Here is an 18,837-nt window from a genome sequence, read left to right on the forward strand (position 1 = left end):
GGAGATTGCTCCCTCGAGTGATTCTCTTTTTCTGCTGGGGGACTTCAACGCTCATGTTGGCAACGACAGTGAAACCTGGAGAGGCGTGATTGGGAAGAGTGGCCGCCCGGATCTGAACCCGAGTGGTGTTTTGTTATTGGACTTTTGTGCTCGTCACAGTTTGTCCATAACAAACACCATGTTCAAACATAAGGGTGTCCATATGTGCACTTGGCACCAGGACACCCTAGGCCGCAGTTCCATGATCTACTTTGTAGTTGTGTCATCGGATTTGCGGCCTCATGTTTTGGACACTCGGGTGAAGAGAGGGGCGGGGCATTCTACCGATCACCACCTGGTGGTGAGTTGGCTGCGATGGTGGGGAGGATGCCGGACAGACTTGGCAGGCCCAAACGCATTGTGAGGGTTTGCTGGGAACGTCTGGCAGAGTCTCCTGTCAGACAAAGTTTCAATTCCCACCTCCGGAAGAACTTTGAACATGTCACGAGGGAGGTGCGGGACATTGAGTCCGAGTGGACCATTGTCAAGGCAGCTAATTGGAGCTGTGGCCGCTAGGTAGTTGGTGCCTGTCGTGGCGGTAATCCTTGGAGCTGTAGCCGCATGGTAGTTGGTGCCTGTTGGGGCGGTAATCCTGGAACCCGTTGGTGGACACCAGCGGTGAGGGATGCCGTCAAGCTGAAGAAGAAGTCCTATCGGTTTCTTTTGGCTCATAGGACTCCGGAGGCAGTGGACAAGTTCTGACAGGCCAAGCGGTGTGCAGCTTCAGCGGTCGCGGAGGCAAAAACTCGGACATGGAATGAGTTCGGGGAAGCTATGGAAAACGACTTCCGAATGGCTTCGAAGAGATTCTGGACCACCATCCGCCGCCTCAGGAAGGGGAATCACTACACTATCAACACCGTGTATGGTGCAGATGGTGTTCTGCTGACCTCAACTGCGGATGTTGTGGATAGGTGGAAGGAATACTTCGAAGACCTCCTCAATCCCACCAACACGTCTTCCTTTGAGGAAGCGGTGCCTGGGGAATCTGTGGTGGACTCTCTTATTTCTGTGGCTGAGGTTGTCGAGGTAGTTAAAAAGCTCCTCGGTGGCAAGGCCCCAGGGGTGGATGAGATCCGCCCGGAGTTCCTTAAGGCTCTGGATGCTGTGGGGCTGTCTTGGTTGACTAGACTCTGCACCATCGTGTGGACATCGGCTGCTGTTCCTCTGGATTCGCAGACCGGGGTGGTGGTCCCTCTCTTTAAGAAGGGGGACCGGAGGGTCACACTCCTCAGTCTTTCCGGTAAGGTTTATTCAGGTGTACTGGTGGGGCGGCATAGCTCGGTTGGTAGAGTGGCCGTGCCAGCAACTTCAGGGTTGCAGGTTCGATTCCCACTTCCGCCATCCTAGTCACTGCCGTTGTGTCCTTGGGCAAGACACTTTACCCACCTGCTCCCAGTGCCACCCACACTGGTTTAAATGTAACTTAGATATTGGGTTTTTACTATGTAAAGCGCTTTGAGTCACTAGAGAAAAGCGCTATATAAATATAATTCACTTCACTGGAGAGGCGGCTACGACAGATAGTCGAACCTCGGATTCAGGAGGAACAGTGTGGTTTTTGTCCTGAAGGCTTCATTTGGCCGGGATCTTCAGCTCTCACTGGATCGGTTCGCAACTGAGTGTGAAGCGACCGGAATGAGAATCAGCACCTCCAAGTCCGAGTCCATGGGTACAAGAGGCCGAAATTAGTTTCCTCCGCCAGTTGGCGGGGCTCTCCCTTAGAGATAGGGTGAGAAGTTCTGCCATCCGGGAGGAACTCAAAGTAAAGCGGCTGCTCTTCCACATCGAGAGGAGCCAGATGAGGTGGTTTGGGCATCTGGTTAGGATGCCACCCAAACGCCTCCCTAGGGAGGTGTTTAGGGCACGTCCAACCGGTAGGAGGCCACGGGGAAGACCCAGGACACGTTGGGAAGACTATGTCTCCCGGCTGGCCTGGGAACGCCTCGGGATCCCCCGGGAAGAGCTGGACGGAGTGGCTGGGGAGGGGGAAGTCCGGGTTTCCCTGCTTAGGCTGCTGCCCCCGCGACCCAACCTCGGATAAGGGAAAGAAGATGGATGGATGGATGGATGGATGGATGGAAAACACAGTATTAAATATATGTAGTTATACTTGTAAAACACACACAATTATGAATACAAATGTACAACAAGTGTACTTATGTCATGTCTTTGTGATCATGTTCTGTTTAGTAATGTTATGTTTTGTTTTTGACTCCATTAGTTCCTTTTTTTGCTCACCCTGGTTTGTTTTTGTTTCCATGACTACCAATCAGTTCACCTGTTCTCACGACTCACGCACCTGATTCACTTGGACTCATGCACCTGTTGTCAATCACCACGTCACCAATTAAGCCTGTAGTTGCCAGGCAGTCAGCCTGGCGACATCACCTTCTACTCACCCCCGACACACCCTTGTAATCCATGCTGATGAACCATGCTGCTTTTTTCATACTCTTTTCTCAATCCAAGTAAGTTTTCTTAATTCACGCCATATTTTGCAAGTTTTGTTACACTTGTAAAACCCACACAGTAATAAATACATGTACTTATACTTTTAAAAGAAAATACAACAAAATTATATATAAAATCAAAATTGAATAGAAACAAGTAAAACACAAACACATACAGTGTACATATACACAGTATATGTACTTATACTTGGAAAACACACAGTAATAAATATATGTACTTATACTTTTAAACACACACAATTATGAATATAATAATATAATATATTTGCAAAACACACAACAATACAATATATGTATGTGTAATTGAAAAAAAAACATAAAACAATAAACAAATTAAAAAACAAAACCTGTAAAACACACAGACACAGAAATACGATATATGTACTTCTAATTGCAAAACACACACAGTAATAAATATATGTACTTATTCTTGTAAAACAAAACAAAACAAAACTAAAAAATATATAAAATCAAAATTAAAAAAAAGTAAAACACAGACAGTATACAGTATACCTGTAAAACAACCCCTGCCTCCCCCCCAAAAAAACAACAACATGTAAAACACACAGATACCCAGAAATACGTCATATGTACTTTTTTAAATAAAAAATAACTTGTGAGACAAATTGGCCCTAGTGTGTGAATCTAAGTGTGAATGTTGTCTGTCTATCTGTGTTGGCCCTGCGATGAGGTGGCGACTTGTCCAGGGTACTTGTACCCTGCCTTCCGCCCGAATGCAACTGAGATAGGCTCCAGCACCCCCCCCCCCCCCCCCCCCGCAACCCCAAAAAGGGACAAGCGGTAGAAAATGGATGGATGGATGGAAGACACAAAGACACATAGAAATACAATGTATGTACTATAAGTACCACTTTGCAGGTCCTGCAGGTTCCTCCTCTAAACACGCGCATGCACACGCACGCACGCACACACACACACACACACACACACACACACACACACACACACACACACACACACACACACACACACACACACTGGTTATCATTTGGAATGGGGACCAAGTTTTTGATCATAACTTGTGGGGACCCCCTTTCTACAGGTTGTGGAGGCATAAAAAATGGGGTGGGGTGGCGTAGGGGTTACCCACATTTTCGGTCCTCTTCAAGGTTTCTCATAGTCATTCTCATCGACGTCCCACTGGGTTTTGAGTTTTTCCTTGCCCTTATGTGGGCACTGATCCACGGATGTCATTGTGACTTGTGCAGCCCTTTGAGACGCTTGTGATTTAGGGATATAAAAATAAACATTGATTGATTGTTTGATTGAGGTAAAATGGCCACTGCCCAGTTAGCTCATACATGTCTATAAATCTCTGTATTGATGAAGTAATGTGCTGATCATTGTTACTGGGGACCCTGGGGAAAAGAGTTAATATAATTCATGGGGACCAAATTTGAATAATTCTGCATAATCCACACAAATTTGTTTGTGACTACTGTGGACCATTAAAAACAAAAAAAAAGTTCAAATTAGATGTTAAACATGTTCACTTTTCAGGTAACATGTTTTATGCGCCAAAGCTTAAAAAACACTTAGGCATCTTCCGAATGGATCAGACTATCATTTAAAAAGGTTTCCCTGTAGGGCACGGGTCTCAGATGTTATTTTGCGGCCCCCACCTTAATATGAAAGTTTAATATTAGTGCGGCCCGCGAGTTTTATATGAATGGCGCTTTACAGCATTGTGTTATCCAGGTCCAAAATGGCTCTTTCAACGTTCTGGGTTGCCTACCCCTGCGTTAGTGGAAAAGCGCAAAATGAGTGAAAGCGACAGAGACGTTGCCATGGAGATGAAGGTTTTCATATGTGCCTGGCTGCAGTGACACCGCGACACCTGTCCGTCAGTAATAACAGTCTCTGATAGCCTGGACCAATTCAAACCATCCATTCATCCATTTCTACCGCTTATTCCCTTTATTTTTGTTTAATTTGCATTGTCTCACACGATGAACACTACATATATTTCTATATGATGCCGGACAACACTCTAACAGCCATCACTTTTTTGCGCTCGCTATCCCGGTCCTTTCCCGGCTATTATCCGCCGATCGCCATGTTGCTGTAGGGAGGAAAAGCGGAACGACACACGCTGCAGAAATAACATTATTCTCCGTGCGTTGGCTAAATACAAATATATTCCACAACCCCAAACATGTCTTTTTTAAAGCCTGCAATAAAGAGAAAGGTGTGTGATGAGTAAAGACAAGTCCAGGAAAAGTGGGAGATGCAATATTTCTTTTTTTTTAACATACGTGTCTTTTTTGCACAGATAAAGTTGCGGTGCACAAGGAACACAATTTGAAACGTCATTATACAACTAGACATGCTGAGGAGTATGCAACATTTTTTTTAAGAAATCTTTTCTTGCGGCCCCACCCCACCCAGACTCTGCGTTCAGTGGCCCCCAGGTAAGTTGAGTTTGAGACCCCTGATTTAGGGGACCTGTTGTTGTGTACCCATACCATCAGAGGTCCCCTTAAGGTGACTGTGTAAACAGAGCGAAGTCCCCATTAAGTGAACATTGCCAGAAAATACACACACACACACACACACACACACACACACACACACACACACACACTGATTCTCACTTTCACGTACACACCGTCAAGATCAACACAATGTTCTGAATTGTTTCATATCTGTAGCATGATTGATGTTCCATCTTGTTTGCTTGAAAGGGTGTGTGTGTGTGTGTGTGTATGTGTGTGTGTGTGTGTGTGTGCGTGTGTGTGTGTGCGTGTGTGTGTGTGTGTGTGTGTGTGTGTGTGTGTGTGTGTGTGTGTGTGTGTGTGTGTGAGGGAATGGCGTAAACAGAAGGAGTGTGAGATGTCTAGTTGTACTTTCCACAAACAGGTTTCACCTTGAGCATAGAACAATTTCCATCTGACCTGGTTGCTCCTCCCTGCCCCAGCACTATTCTGTGTACTAAGCCTTCATCTTTCAGTAACAGTACCCAGTGGAGGAAGACACCATCAACATTTCTCTAATACCACCACCAAAACATAATTTATGCTTTCTTTCTTTAGGTTTGTTGCTTTATTTTGATGGCATGCTCCTCCATGTTTAGTGACATACTTGAGTCGTGAGCATCTGTGTACACGTGACAGGTCATGGGGAGTTTGTGTACATGGTACAGTTTTACATTGGAAGTACATGGAAACTGGCGTGAGACTGACTTTTATTATTGTTGTTGAAGTACAAACCCTGTTTCCATATGAGTTGGGAAATTGTGTTAGATGTACATATAAACGGAATACAATGATTTGCAAATCCTTTTCAACCCATATTCAGTTGAATGCACTACAAAGACAACATATTTGATGTTCAAACTCATAAACTTTTTTTTTTTTACAAATAATAATTAGAATTTCATGGCTGCAACACGTGCCAAAGTAGTTGGGGAAGGGCATGTTCACCACTGTGTTACATCACCTTTTCTTTTAACAACACTCAATAAACGTTTGGGAACTGAGGAAACTAATTGTTGAAGCTTTGAAAGTGGAATTCTTTCCCATTCTTGTTCTATGTAGAGCTTTAGTCGTTCAACAGTCCAGGGTCTCCGCTGTCGTATTTTACGCTTCATAATGAACCACACATTTTTCGATGGGAGACAGGTCTGGACTGCAGGCGGGCCCGGAATTTACCCGCACTCATTTTTTACGAAGCCATGCTGTTGTAACACATGCTGAATGTGGCTTGGCATTGTCTTGCTGAAATAAGCAGGGGCGTCCATGAAAAAGACGACGCTTAGATGGCAGCATATGTTGCTCCAAAACCTGTATGTACCTTTCAGCATTAATGGTGCCTTCACAGATGTGTAAGTTACCCATGCCTTGGGCACTAATGCATCCCCATACCATCACAGATGCTGGCTTTTGAACTTTGCGTCAATAACAGTCTGGATGGTTTGCTTCCCCCTTGGTCCGGATGACACGATGTGGAATATTTCCCAGAAAAATTTGAAATGTGGACTCGTCAGACCACAGAACACTTTTCAACTTTGCATCAGTCCATCTTAGATGATCTCGGGCCCAGAGAAGCTGGCGGCGTTTCTGGATGTTGTTGATAAATGGCTTTTGCTTTGCATAGTAGAGCTTTAAATTGCACTTACAGATATAGCGGCAAACTCTATTTAGTGACAGTGGTTTTCTGAAGTGTTCCTGAGCCCTTGTGGGGATATCCTTTAGAGATTGATGTCGGTTTTTGTGCCGTCTGAGGGATTGAAGGTCACGGTCATTCAATGTTGGTTTACGTGGAGTGGAGTGATTTCAGATTTTCTGAACCTTTCGATGATATTATGGGCCATAGATGTTGAAATCTCTAAATTTATTGCAATTGCACTTTGAGAAACGTTGTTCTTGAACTGTTTGACAATTTGCTCACGCAGTTGTGGACAAAGGGGTGTACCTCGCCTTATCCTTTCTTGCATTTTTTGGGAAGCTGTCTTTATACTCAATCATGGCACCCACCTGTTCTCAATTAGCCTGCACACCTGTGGGATGTTCCAAATAAGTGTTTAATGAGCATTCCTCAAATGTATCAGAATTTATTGCCACCTTTCCCAACTTTTTTGTCATGTTGTTGGCATCAAATTCTAAAGCCTATCTCAGCTGCATTTAGGCGGGAGGCGGGGTACACCCTGGACAAGTCGCCACCTCACCGCAGGGCCAACACAGATAGACAGACAACATTCACACTCAAATTCACACACTAGGGCCAATTTAGTGTTGCCAATCAACCTATCCCCAAGTGCATGTCTTTGGAGGTGGGAGGAAGCCGGAGTACCCAGAGGGAACCCACGCATTCACAGGGAGAACATGCAAACTCCACACAGAAAGATCCCGAGCCGGGATTAAACTCAGGACTACTTAGGAACTTCGTATTGTGAGGCACATGCAACTAACCCCTCTCTCCCACCGTGCTGCACTGGGGTGTCAACATAAACAAGGTTTTGACATTAGCGTGGCGTCCAAGTCAGCCGTTAGTCAATATAAGACGCGTTGTCGGCATAATCGGGCTGTCAAAATATCTGATGTGCTAGCATAATCGGGTTGTCGAAACAAGTTGGTAGTTGACCAAAGCAGAGTGTCAACATAAGCAATGTGTCGACATACACTTGTTTGGAGAAGCCGTTTATTGATATAAACGGGCTGCTGACATAAACATTTTGTCCACATAAGCGGCTGTTGACATAATCAGGGTGTCAACATAAGCGGGTTGCTGATGTACTCCACCCATAACTGCTACAGTACAGTGCCTTGAATATTTTATCATACACGATATAGGGTTGTCAAAAGCATTTATATCAACGCGGCAAAATACTTTGATACCTCCTTTTTTTCGGTTAATCATTTTATTTGGCGAGTGGAGGTACGCACTGAAGGTGACAGAGAGGAGTGTTCTGCATCGTGCATTTATTCACTTATCAACTACAGCAGAACAGAAAATATTCACAAAGTGAGAGTTGAGACCCGCCACCACAAGCCCAGAGGGTGTGGCCACTACGCACACACACATACACACACACACACACAAACACACACACACATATAATATATATATATATATATATATATATATGTATATATATATATATATATATATATATATATATATATATATATATATATATATATATATATATATATATATATATATATATATATATATATATATATATATATATATATATATATTATATATATATGTCTGTGTGTGTGTGTGTGTAAATATATATACATACCAAAATGGATACATGGATGATACAGCAGAGGATTGGGAGAATGTCATGTGGTCAGATGAAACCAAAATAGAACTTTTTGGTATAAACTCAACTCGTCGTGTTTGGAGGAAGAAGAATACTGAGTTGCATCCCAAGAACACCAAACCTACTGTGAAGCATGGGGGTGGAAACATCATGCTTTGGGGCTGTTTTTCTGCTAAGGGGACAGGACGATTGATCCGTGTTAAGGAAAAAATGAATGGGGCCATGTATCGTGAGATTTTGAGCCAAAACCTCCTTCCATCAGTGAGAGCTTTGAATGGTTGACCAAATACTTATTTTCCACCATAATCTACAAATACATTCTCTAAAATTCCTACAATGTGAATTCCTGGATTTTTTTCCCCACATTCTGTCTCTCACAGTTAAAGTGTACCTATGATGAAAATTACAGACCTCTGTCATCATTTTAAGTGGGAGAACTTGCACAATCGGGGGCTGACTAAATACTTTTTTGCCCCACTGTATATATATATATATGTGCGTGTGCGTGTGTCTGTGTGTGTGCGGGTGTGCGCGGGTGTGTGTGTGTGTGTGTGCGTGTGTGTAATAAAAAAGATGAACCGCTAATACTAATACCCCATTACAAATTACGTGATGATGTCACGCCACATTTTGAAGAACTATTAAGAACAATATTGTTTATTTACTTGAATGTTTTTAATGTACAGTAAAATAGTTAACTGTTGTTACCTTGGGGCATATTTTAAAGCACACGATTGTTTGTTTTGATATACTGTACATGCACTCACGTCCTGGCAGCTGGTACTGCAATTTCATATCCGTGCAAAAACCAAGCATGGAAATAAATACTTGACCATTGGAAACAATTTTAAACAATGCAGTGAATTTTAAAGTGCATTGGTTTAGTTTATTTTTTATTTATTTCTGTGGTGATGTCGAATAAGTATCGAGGATTGTGAGTATCCACAGGTATCCCTTACTGAAATTCTGGTATGTTTATTTTTACGCACTTTGTAAATGTACAGTTGTTGTAATGTTTTACATGTGCGGTCTTGTTATTTTTACATGTGCAGTACGTTTATTTTTACACGTGCAGCATGTCCATAAATGTGCGGCTGCAGTAAACGTCTTCGTCCTTGACGCCGACCTGAGGGTAAACAAGTGAGAGTTCCACGCCGCGCCTCTCGTCACTGTTGTTATGCACTGATGGTTTTCTCAGAAGCAGACACATTCCCAAACACTCTTACGCAATGTTTTTATCTGGCAAGCTGGCAATGTTTACCGTCCTCAAGACCAAATGAGGCCACAACAAGCCTTACGTGACAGAGATAGGACATTGAGCACTTCAAAAAAATAAATAAACAAATAAAACACACAGGAAGCAGGAAAATATTGCAATGGTGCTCGCTGGTAGTACTGCATCTGGCACCCAGAAAGTACTGCAAGTACTCGGGGTGAGTCGAAATTCCAGCAAGAAGCGTCGCAACACGTTCACCTGCAGGCTGACTACTCGTGCGGAAACGCTCCAACACTCACTAAACAAACAAAAAGGAAATAAAATACACTAAAATGTTTGCATAAGTTCACTTATCTCAAAAATACTGCAACACAAGTCACACATGGGTAACATATTCTACTGTACATTTACCATATACAGTATGCAGACATTAAAAACATCTCATTATATTATATTAAACATTACATTGATAGGGTGTGGCTTAAACTTGGAGAGCACCAACATCTGACCTAGTTTACACTTGATGCATAGACTTGATGAATATACGTGTGTATTTTGGGATACTGAGATTATATTTCAACATCTCAGTAGAAAATGTTGACTCACAGCTTATGAAACTGAAGAAGTTCAAACCCCATTCAAACATTACATGACAACACCAGGTTCTATACACTATGTACTCCATGTATTATTACACCATGTACTATACACTATGTACTCCATGTATTATTACACCATGTACTATACACTATGTACACCATGTATTATAACAAATGTACTACACTATGTACTCCATGTATTATAACAAATGTACTACACTATGTACTCCATGTATTATTACACCATGTACTATACACTATGTACACCATGTATTATAACAAATGTACTACACTATGTACACCATGTATTATAACAAATGTACTACACTATGTACTCCATGTATTATAGCAGATGTACTATACACTATGTACTCCATGTATTATAACAAATGTACTCCACATGTTTTTACACCATGTAGTACAATACATTATGTACTCCATGTATTATAATAAATGTACTATACACCATGTACAATACATTATGTACTCCGTCCATCCATCCATCCATCCATCCATCCATCCATCCATCCATCCATCCATCTTCTTCCGCTTATCCGAGGTCGGGTCACGGGGTCAGCAGCCTAAGCAGGGAAGCCCAGACTTCCCTCCCCCCAGCCACTTCGTCCAGCTCTTCCCGGGGGATCCCGAGGCGTTCCCAGGCCAGCCGGGAGACAAAGTCTTCCCAACGTGTCCTGGGTCTTCCCCGTGGCCTCCTACCGGTTGGACGTGCCCTAAAAATGTGTACTCCATGTATTATGATAAATGTACTATAAACCATGTACTATACACTGTGTACTACTTGAGTTTTTACACCATGTACTATACACTATGTACTACTTTAGTTTTTTTACACCATAATATTATAATAAATGTACTATACTCCATGCATTATAATACATATACTATACACCAGGGGTCACCAACGCAGTGCCCGCGGGGACCAGCTAGCCCGTAAGGACCAGATGAGTAGCCCGCTGGCCTGTTCTAAAAATAGCTCAAATAGCAGCAATTACCAGTGAGCTGCCTCTATTTTTTACATTTTATTTATTTACTAGCAAGCTGGTCTCGTTTTGCTCGACATTTTTAATTCTAAGAGAGACAAAACTCAAATAGAATTTGAATATCCAAGAAAATATTCTAAAGACTCGGTCTTCACTTGTTTAAATAAATTATTTTTTTTACTTTGCTTCTTATAACTTTCAGAAAGACAATTTTAGAGAAAAAAATACAACCTTAAAAATGATTTTAGGATTTTTAAACACATATACCTTTTTACCTTTTAAATTCCTTCCTCGTCTTTCCTGACAATTTAACTCATTGCTCAAGTAATTTTTTATTTTTTTATTCTAAAGAATAATAAATACATTTTCATTTAATTCTTAATTTTAGCTTCTGTTTTTTTGACGAAGAATATTTGTGAACTATTTCTTCAAACTTATCATGATTAAAATTTAAAAAAAATTATTCTGGCAAATCTAGACAATCTGTAGAATCAAATTTAAATCGTATTTCAAAGTGGATTTTAACCTATTCAAAACATGTCATCAAAATTCTAAAATTAATCTTAATCAAGAAAAATGACTAATGATGTTCCATAAATTCTTTTTTTAATTTTTTCAAAAACATTCGAAATAGCTAGTTTTTCTCTTCATTTTTTTCGGTTGAATTTTGAATTTTAAAGAGTCGAAATTGAAGATAAACTATGTTTTCTCCTTTTTTAAACTATTCAATTAAGTGGGTTTTTTTCATCATTTATTCTCTACAAAAAACCTTCGGTAAAAGGAAAAAAATGTACGGCGGAATGACAGACAGAAATACCCATTTTTTTATATATATATATAGATTTATTTATGAAAGGTAAATTGAGAAAATGGGCTATTTCTGGCAATTTATTTAAGTGTGTATCAAACTGGTAGCCCTTCGCATTAATCAGTACCCAAGAAGTAGCTCTTGGTTTTAAAAAAGTTGGTGACCCCTGCTATACATAGGGTATCTGCAGGTTTCAGCAAGTCAAATTTAAGACTTTTTAAGACCTTTTTAATGCCATCTTGAATGAAATTTAAGACCGAAAAAAATAATAAAAAATCTATAAATATAAGCGATGGTTGGGGATCCCACTGTACTACAACCTCAATGACAATCAGTCAACTTTACTTTTTGTATGTTTATTAATCAACAAACTGATAAGCACCACTCTGCCAAACAGCTTATCAAAAATCTTGAGGGATCCAAAAACTTTGACATCCCAAACAAACAAACCGACACCAATGCCAGTAAAAACATAATAACCGAGGTGAGGGTAAAAATAAATTACATTTGGTCAATAATAGTGCAAAACAGTGTTATAACATCAACAACAAAACACCGAACACACACTCAAATGAGCCTCGGTTGAGCTTCAGCTGGCTGTTCTCATTCACGAGTTCTGCCTCTATTTTTTTCAGCTCACTCATTTTTTCTTTGTATCTCTTGAAGAGATACAAAGAAAAAATGAGTGAGCTGAAATCACTCACTTTTACTCAAAGACGTGCCCCGAAAAAAAAGAAAAAAAAAAAACTGGCCCGACAATTTAAGACCATTGAATACTGAATTTAAGACCATTTTAGGAATTTCTAATAAATGTAATACTTTTTAAGGCCTTCATTTTAGATACATGAATTTAAGACTTTTTAAGGATCCGCGGATACCCCGCTATACACCATGTACTACACACTATGTACTGCTAGTGCTTTTACACACTGTGTAATACTTGAGTTTTTACACCTTGTATTATAATAAATGTACTACACACCATGTATATATTGTGGAGTCTCACTCAAGTGCCGCCTGACAGGTAAGCACCTGACAGGTGAGGAGCCAGGGCATGGAGGCAGAGTGGAACAAAGAAGACAACGCCCCAACCTTGGCCGCATCATCGAGGGCCGATACATTCCCCTCTACCTCCTCAATCAGCCTGAAGTGCCACCATCTGTGCGGCCAGGTGGCACTCAGCTACAAACAGTTCTTAACTCTGCCTCATTCAGGTCTGGCTCTCCTCTGTGTCAAGGCAGGTGCATCAGGCGGTAAGTGAGACAACCACTATTTCACCAATAAGGACATTACTAGTGAAATGTTTTCTTGGAGCTTTACTCCTGTTTTATAGGCAATTAACTACAATAATAATAATAATGGATTAGATTTATATCACGCTTTTTCTATTATTAGATACTAGGGGTGTGGGAAAAAATCGATTCAATCAATCAATCAATGTTTACTTATATAGCCCTAAATCACTAGTGTCTCAAAGGGCTGCACAAACCACAACACAAACCACTACCACATCCTCGGTAGGCCCACATAAGGGCAAGGAAAACTCACACCCAGTGGGACATCGGTGACAATGGTGACCCAGTGGGACGTCGGTGATAATGATGACTATGAGAACCTTGGAGAGGAGGAAAGCAATGGATGTCGAGCGGGTCTAACATGATACTGTGAAAGTTCAATCCATAATGGATCCACACAGTCTCGAGATGCCAGCCCAAAGCGGATCCGACACAGCAGCGAGAGTCCCGTTCACAGCGGAGCCAGCAGGAAAACATCCCAAGCAGAGGCGGATCAGCAGCGCAGAGATGTCCCCAGCCGATACACAGGCAAGCAGTACATGGCCACCGGATCGGACCGGACCCCCTCCACAAGGGAGAGTGGGACATAGAAGAAAAAAGAAAATAAATGGCAGATCTACTGGTCTAAAAATACGAAAAATTCGTATACGAATCGAATTGTTAATGTTGTGCAATTCAGAATCGATTCTCATTTCTAAGAAAAATCCATTTTTTTTCTTTAAATCAATCCAACAAACCACTACACAGCAATACCATAACAATGCAATCCAATTCCAAAACCAAACCTGACCCAGCAACACTCAGAACTGCAATAAACAGAGCACTTGAGAGGAGACACAAACACGACACAGAACAAACCAAAAGTATTGAAACAAAAATTAATATCATCAACAACAGTATCAATATTAGTTATAATTTCAGCACAGCAGTGATTAAAGATCCCTTGTTGACATTATCATTAGACATTTATAAAAATGTAAAAAAAAGTGTCACAGTGGCTTACACTTGCATCGCATCTCATAAGCTTGACAACACAGTGTCTAATGTTTTCACAAAGATAAAATAAGTCATATTTTTGGTCTGTTTAATAGTTAAAACAAATTTACATTATTGCAATCAGTTGATAAAACATTGTCCTTTACAATTATAAAAGCTTTTTACACGAATCTACTACTCTGCTTGCATGTCAGCAGACTGGGGTAGATCCTGCTGTATTGAATGAATACAGAATCCTTTTAAATCGGGAAAATATTTTTTTTTTGAATCGAGAATTGAATCGAATTGAAAAAATCGATATATTATCGAATCGTGACCCCCAAGAATCGATATTGAATCAAATCGTGGGACACCCAAAGATTTACAGCCCTATTAGATACTCAAAGCGCTCACAAAGAAGTGGGAACCCATCATTCATTTACACCTGGTGGTGGTAAGCTACATATATGTAGCCACAGCTGCCCCGAGATAGACTGACGGAAGCATGGCTGCCAGTTAGCGCCTACGGCCCCTCCGACCACCACCTATCATTCATTCATCATTCATTCAACAGTGTGAGCGGCACCGGGGGCAGAGGTGGGTAGAGTAGCCAGAAATTGCACTCAAGTAAGAGTACTGTTACTTTAGAGATTTAGTCACCCAAATAATTACTTGAGTAAAAGTAAAAAGTATGTTGTGAAAAAACTACTCAAGTACTGAGTAACTGATGAGTAACCTGTTTGTTTAATGATTACGGCAACAAGTAATGCACACAAACATAAAAATAGCAATGAGCAAATTCAGAACCAGGAATATCTCTTAAGCAACTAAAACAATAATATATATTAAATAATAATACATTTAAAAAAAACAAATTAAGGCCCATTGAGCCACAATAACTTAACAGCACCATAGGCTCAGTAGGCATTCATTGATTGATTGATTGATTGCTTGATTGAAACTTTTATTAGTAGATTGCACAGTACAGTACATATTCCATACAATTGACCACTAAATGGTAACACCCCAATAAGTTTTTCAACGTTAATCAATTACTTAATAAATGACCAAGTCGAGGTGATCTACCTCATATACACATACACACACACAATATATATATATAGTATATAATTTATATTTATTTATTTTGCCGTTTTTGTTCACATGTTAAAGGTGTTTTAATGAATATATATGCATGTTTAACATACAGATTCCTATCTTTCATGAAGACAAGAATATAAGTTGGTGTATTACCTGATTCTGATGACTTGCATTGATTGGAATCAGTTGTGCTGATAACGTCCACGTTTTCAAATGGAGGAGAAAAAAAAGTATTTCTTTCTGTCTAATACCACATGAAAGTCGTTGGTTTTTGGCATCTTATTCGTCCAGTTTCCGCATTCGTTTTTATACACTTTACACTTTAAGAAATACATTGGCGGCAAACTCCGTAGCTTGCTAGCTTGTTTGCGCTGGCTTTTGGAGACTCTTATTTTGTTAGCGCGGCACTTCTATTGTGAAGACAGGAACTGTGCGATCAGTCTTTAGGCTTTTGACAGGAAGTACGGTTGAAATAAAAAGTGTCTTTTTTCCTTTACACTTTTGATTGATTGATTGAAACTTTTATTAGTAGATTGTACAGTACAGTACATATTCCGTACAATTGACCACTAAATGGTAACACCCCAATAAGTTTTTCAACTTGTTTAAGTCGGGTTGTACGGGTGACGGTCACGTGACCGCCTGGCTCTGTTTGATTGGTCCAACGTCACCAGTGACTGCATGCGATTGGTGAAACGCAGGCATGCGCAGATCCTACTTTGAAAGCGTGTCTGACAAAATCAAAACAAACAAAGCGTGCATTAACAGATCGATGAAAAAAAGTAGTGAGTAACGAGCTGAATGTAGATAAATGGAGCGGAGTAAAAGTAGCGTTTCTTCTCTATAAATATACTCAAGTAAAATTAAAAGTATGTTGCATAAAAACTACTCTTAGAAGTACAATTTATCCCAAAAGTTACTCAAGTAGATGTAACACGTTACTACCCACCTCTGACCGGGGGCAAAGGTGAAGTGTCCTGCCCAATGACACAACAGCAGCGATTTTGGATGTCACTAGGCGGGGAGCGAACCTGTAACTCTCAAGTTTCTGGCCCGGCCACTCTACCCACTCTGCCATGCCGCCCCAACGAGTAAAGAAGTGTGCTATGTGCAGGATTGAGGGCCCCGGATGGGAGAAATGTATGTTTGTTAATGGACACTTTAAGTTGATTATTCAACACCCTGCCCTTCCTACAAAGACTTGTGCAATAAATGCCCTTTACGGCTTTTTGCAAACACCCTCCTGTGTCTTGGTGGGAATCCGGGTACCACAATATGTACACTTTGTAGTACTAGTGTTTTTACACCATGTCTTATAACCCAGTGGTTCTCAACCTTTTTTCAGTGATGTACCCTGTGAACATTTTTTTAATTCAAGTACCCCCTAATCAGAGGAAAGCATTTTGGGTTGAAAAAAAAGATATAAAGAAGTAAAATACGGCACTATGTCATCAGTTTCTGATTTAATAAATTGTATAACAGTGCAAAATATTGCTCATTTGTAGTGGTCTTCCTTGAACGATTTGGAAAAAAAGATATAAAAATAACAAAATGTTGTGGAAAAATAAACAAGTGATTCAATTATAAATAAAGATTTCTACAAATAGAAGTAATCATCAACTTAAAGTGCCCTCTTTGGGGATTGTAATAAAAATCCACCTGGATTCATGAATTTAATTCTAAACATTCTTCACAAAAAAAGAAAACTTTAACATCAATATTTATGGAACATGTCCACAAAAAATCTAGCTGTCATCACTGAATATTGCATTGTTGCATTTCTTTTCACAGTTTATGAACTTACATTCATATTTTGTTGAAGTATTATTCAATAAATTTATTTATTAAGGATTTTTGAATCGTTGCTATTTTTAGAATATTTTTAAAAAAATCTCACGTACCCCTTGGCATACCTTCAAGTACCCCCAGGGGTACGCGTACCCCCATTTGAGACCCACTGTTATATTTGTGTTTTTACACTATGTACTAATAGGGTTTTTGGTTTCTTAGAGCTTTTTGCAAATGAATTAGAAATAAAACAAGAAAGCACATGTACATAAGTATTCACAGTCTTTGCTCAATACTTTGTTGATGCACCTTTTGCAGCAATTACAGCCTCAATTCTGTTTGAATACTTTCCTTCAAAATTGGAACACCTGTCTTTGGACAATTTACTTTATTTCTCTTCACATCACCTTTCAAGCTCCGTCAGGTCGAATGGGAAGTGTTATTTTTCATCCAGGATGTCTCTGTACATTGCTTCATTCATCTTTCCCTCTATCCTGACTGGTCTCCCAGTTCCTGCCGCTGAAAAACATCCCCACAGCATGATGCTGCCACCACCATGCTTCACTGTAGAGATGGTGTTGGCCTGGTGATGAGCGGTGCCTGGTTTCCTCCAAACATGATGTCTGCCATTCATGCTAAAGAGTTTTATCTTAGTCTCATCAGACCAAAAGTTTTGTTCCTAATATTCTGAGAGTCATTCAGGTGCATTTTGGTAAACTCTATACTGAGAAGTGGCTTCCGTCTGGCCACAATACCACACCTGATTGGTGGTGTGTTGCACAGAAGGTTGTCTTTCTGGAAGGGCCTCAGGAATTTCTTCCATTAACGGATGATGGCGGCCACTGTGCTGGGACATGCAAAGCAGCAGATATTTAGCAGCAGCTCTCCCGTCCAAAGGCAAAACCCAGTAACTCAATTTTGGTCAAAACTGCGCTGATAATAATTTTGGAGTTCCTAGGTCATACGCTTTACATTAGTGTATGCGATATTGTAATTTGTTCCGTAAGTAAGCTGTTACGCGCATGGTAGGACCTAGCAACTACTACATAACCGCGTAGATACAACAGAAAAACCTAGTATCTCAAGGGACCAATCGGAGCTTCTTTGTCAGTCGCCTTATTGTCTTTAATGACGTACACGGCTCTTGCCCAATGTGCAAACGCATAATGGGGCCCACCCGAGATTGTGATAAAATATCTGGAGAAAGGGCACACGTTCATGAGAGCAGATTCAATCCATGGCTAGATCGGCAAGAAAATGAAAGCTCAAGAAAACATCTATACGTTTGATGACTTTGTAGATCTTTGTAAGACAGCATCAAGATAGATTGGTTTTCCTTTGTTTTCGCAAAATCAGCTAGAAGTGTTACTAGGTTTTGCCTTTGGACGGGAGAGCTATAGCGGGGCAGTATAGCTCGGTTGGTAGAGTGGCCGCACCAGCAACTTGAGGGTTCCATGTTCGATCACCACGTCCGCCATCGTAGTCGCTGCTGTTGTGTCCTTGGGCAAGACACTTTACCCACCTGCTCCCAGGGCCACCCACACTGGTTTAAATGTAACTTAGGTATTGGGTTTCACTATGTAAAGCGCTTTGAGTCACAAGAGTTTAAAAAGCGCTATATAATTCACTTCACATATTGTGCTGCTGAGCCGTGAGATCACATCTTGGAGGTCTACACACATGTCCTTTGACTTCATTTTTGATTTGTGCTTTGCCATGCACAGTCAGGTGTGTGCCTTACCAAATC

The sequence above is a fragment of the Nerophis ophidion genome, linkage group LG08, assembly GCF_033978795.1.
Source record: "Nerophis ophidion isolate RoL-2023_Sa linkage group LG08, RoL_Noph_v1.0, whole genome shotgun sequence".
NCBI classification, from domain to species: domain Eukaryota; kingdom Metazoa; phylum Chordata; class Actinopteri; order Syngnathiformes; family Syngnathidae; genus Nerophis; species Nerophis ophidion.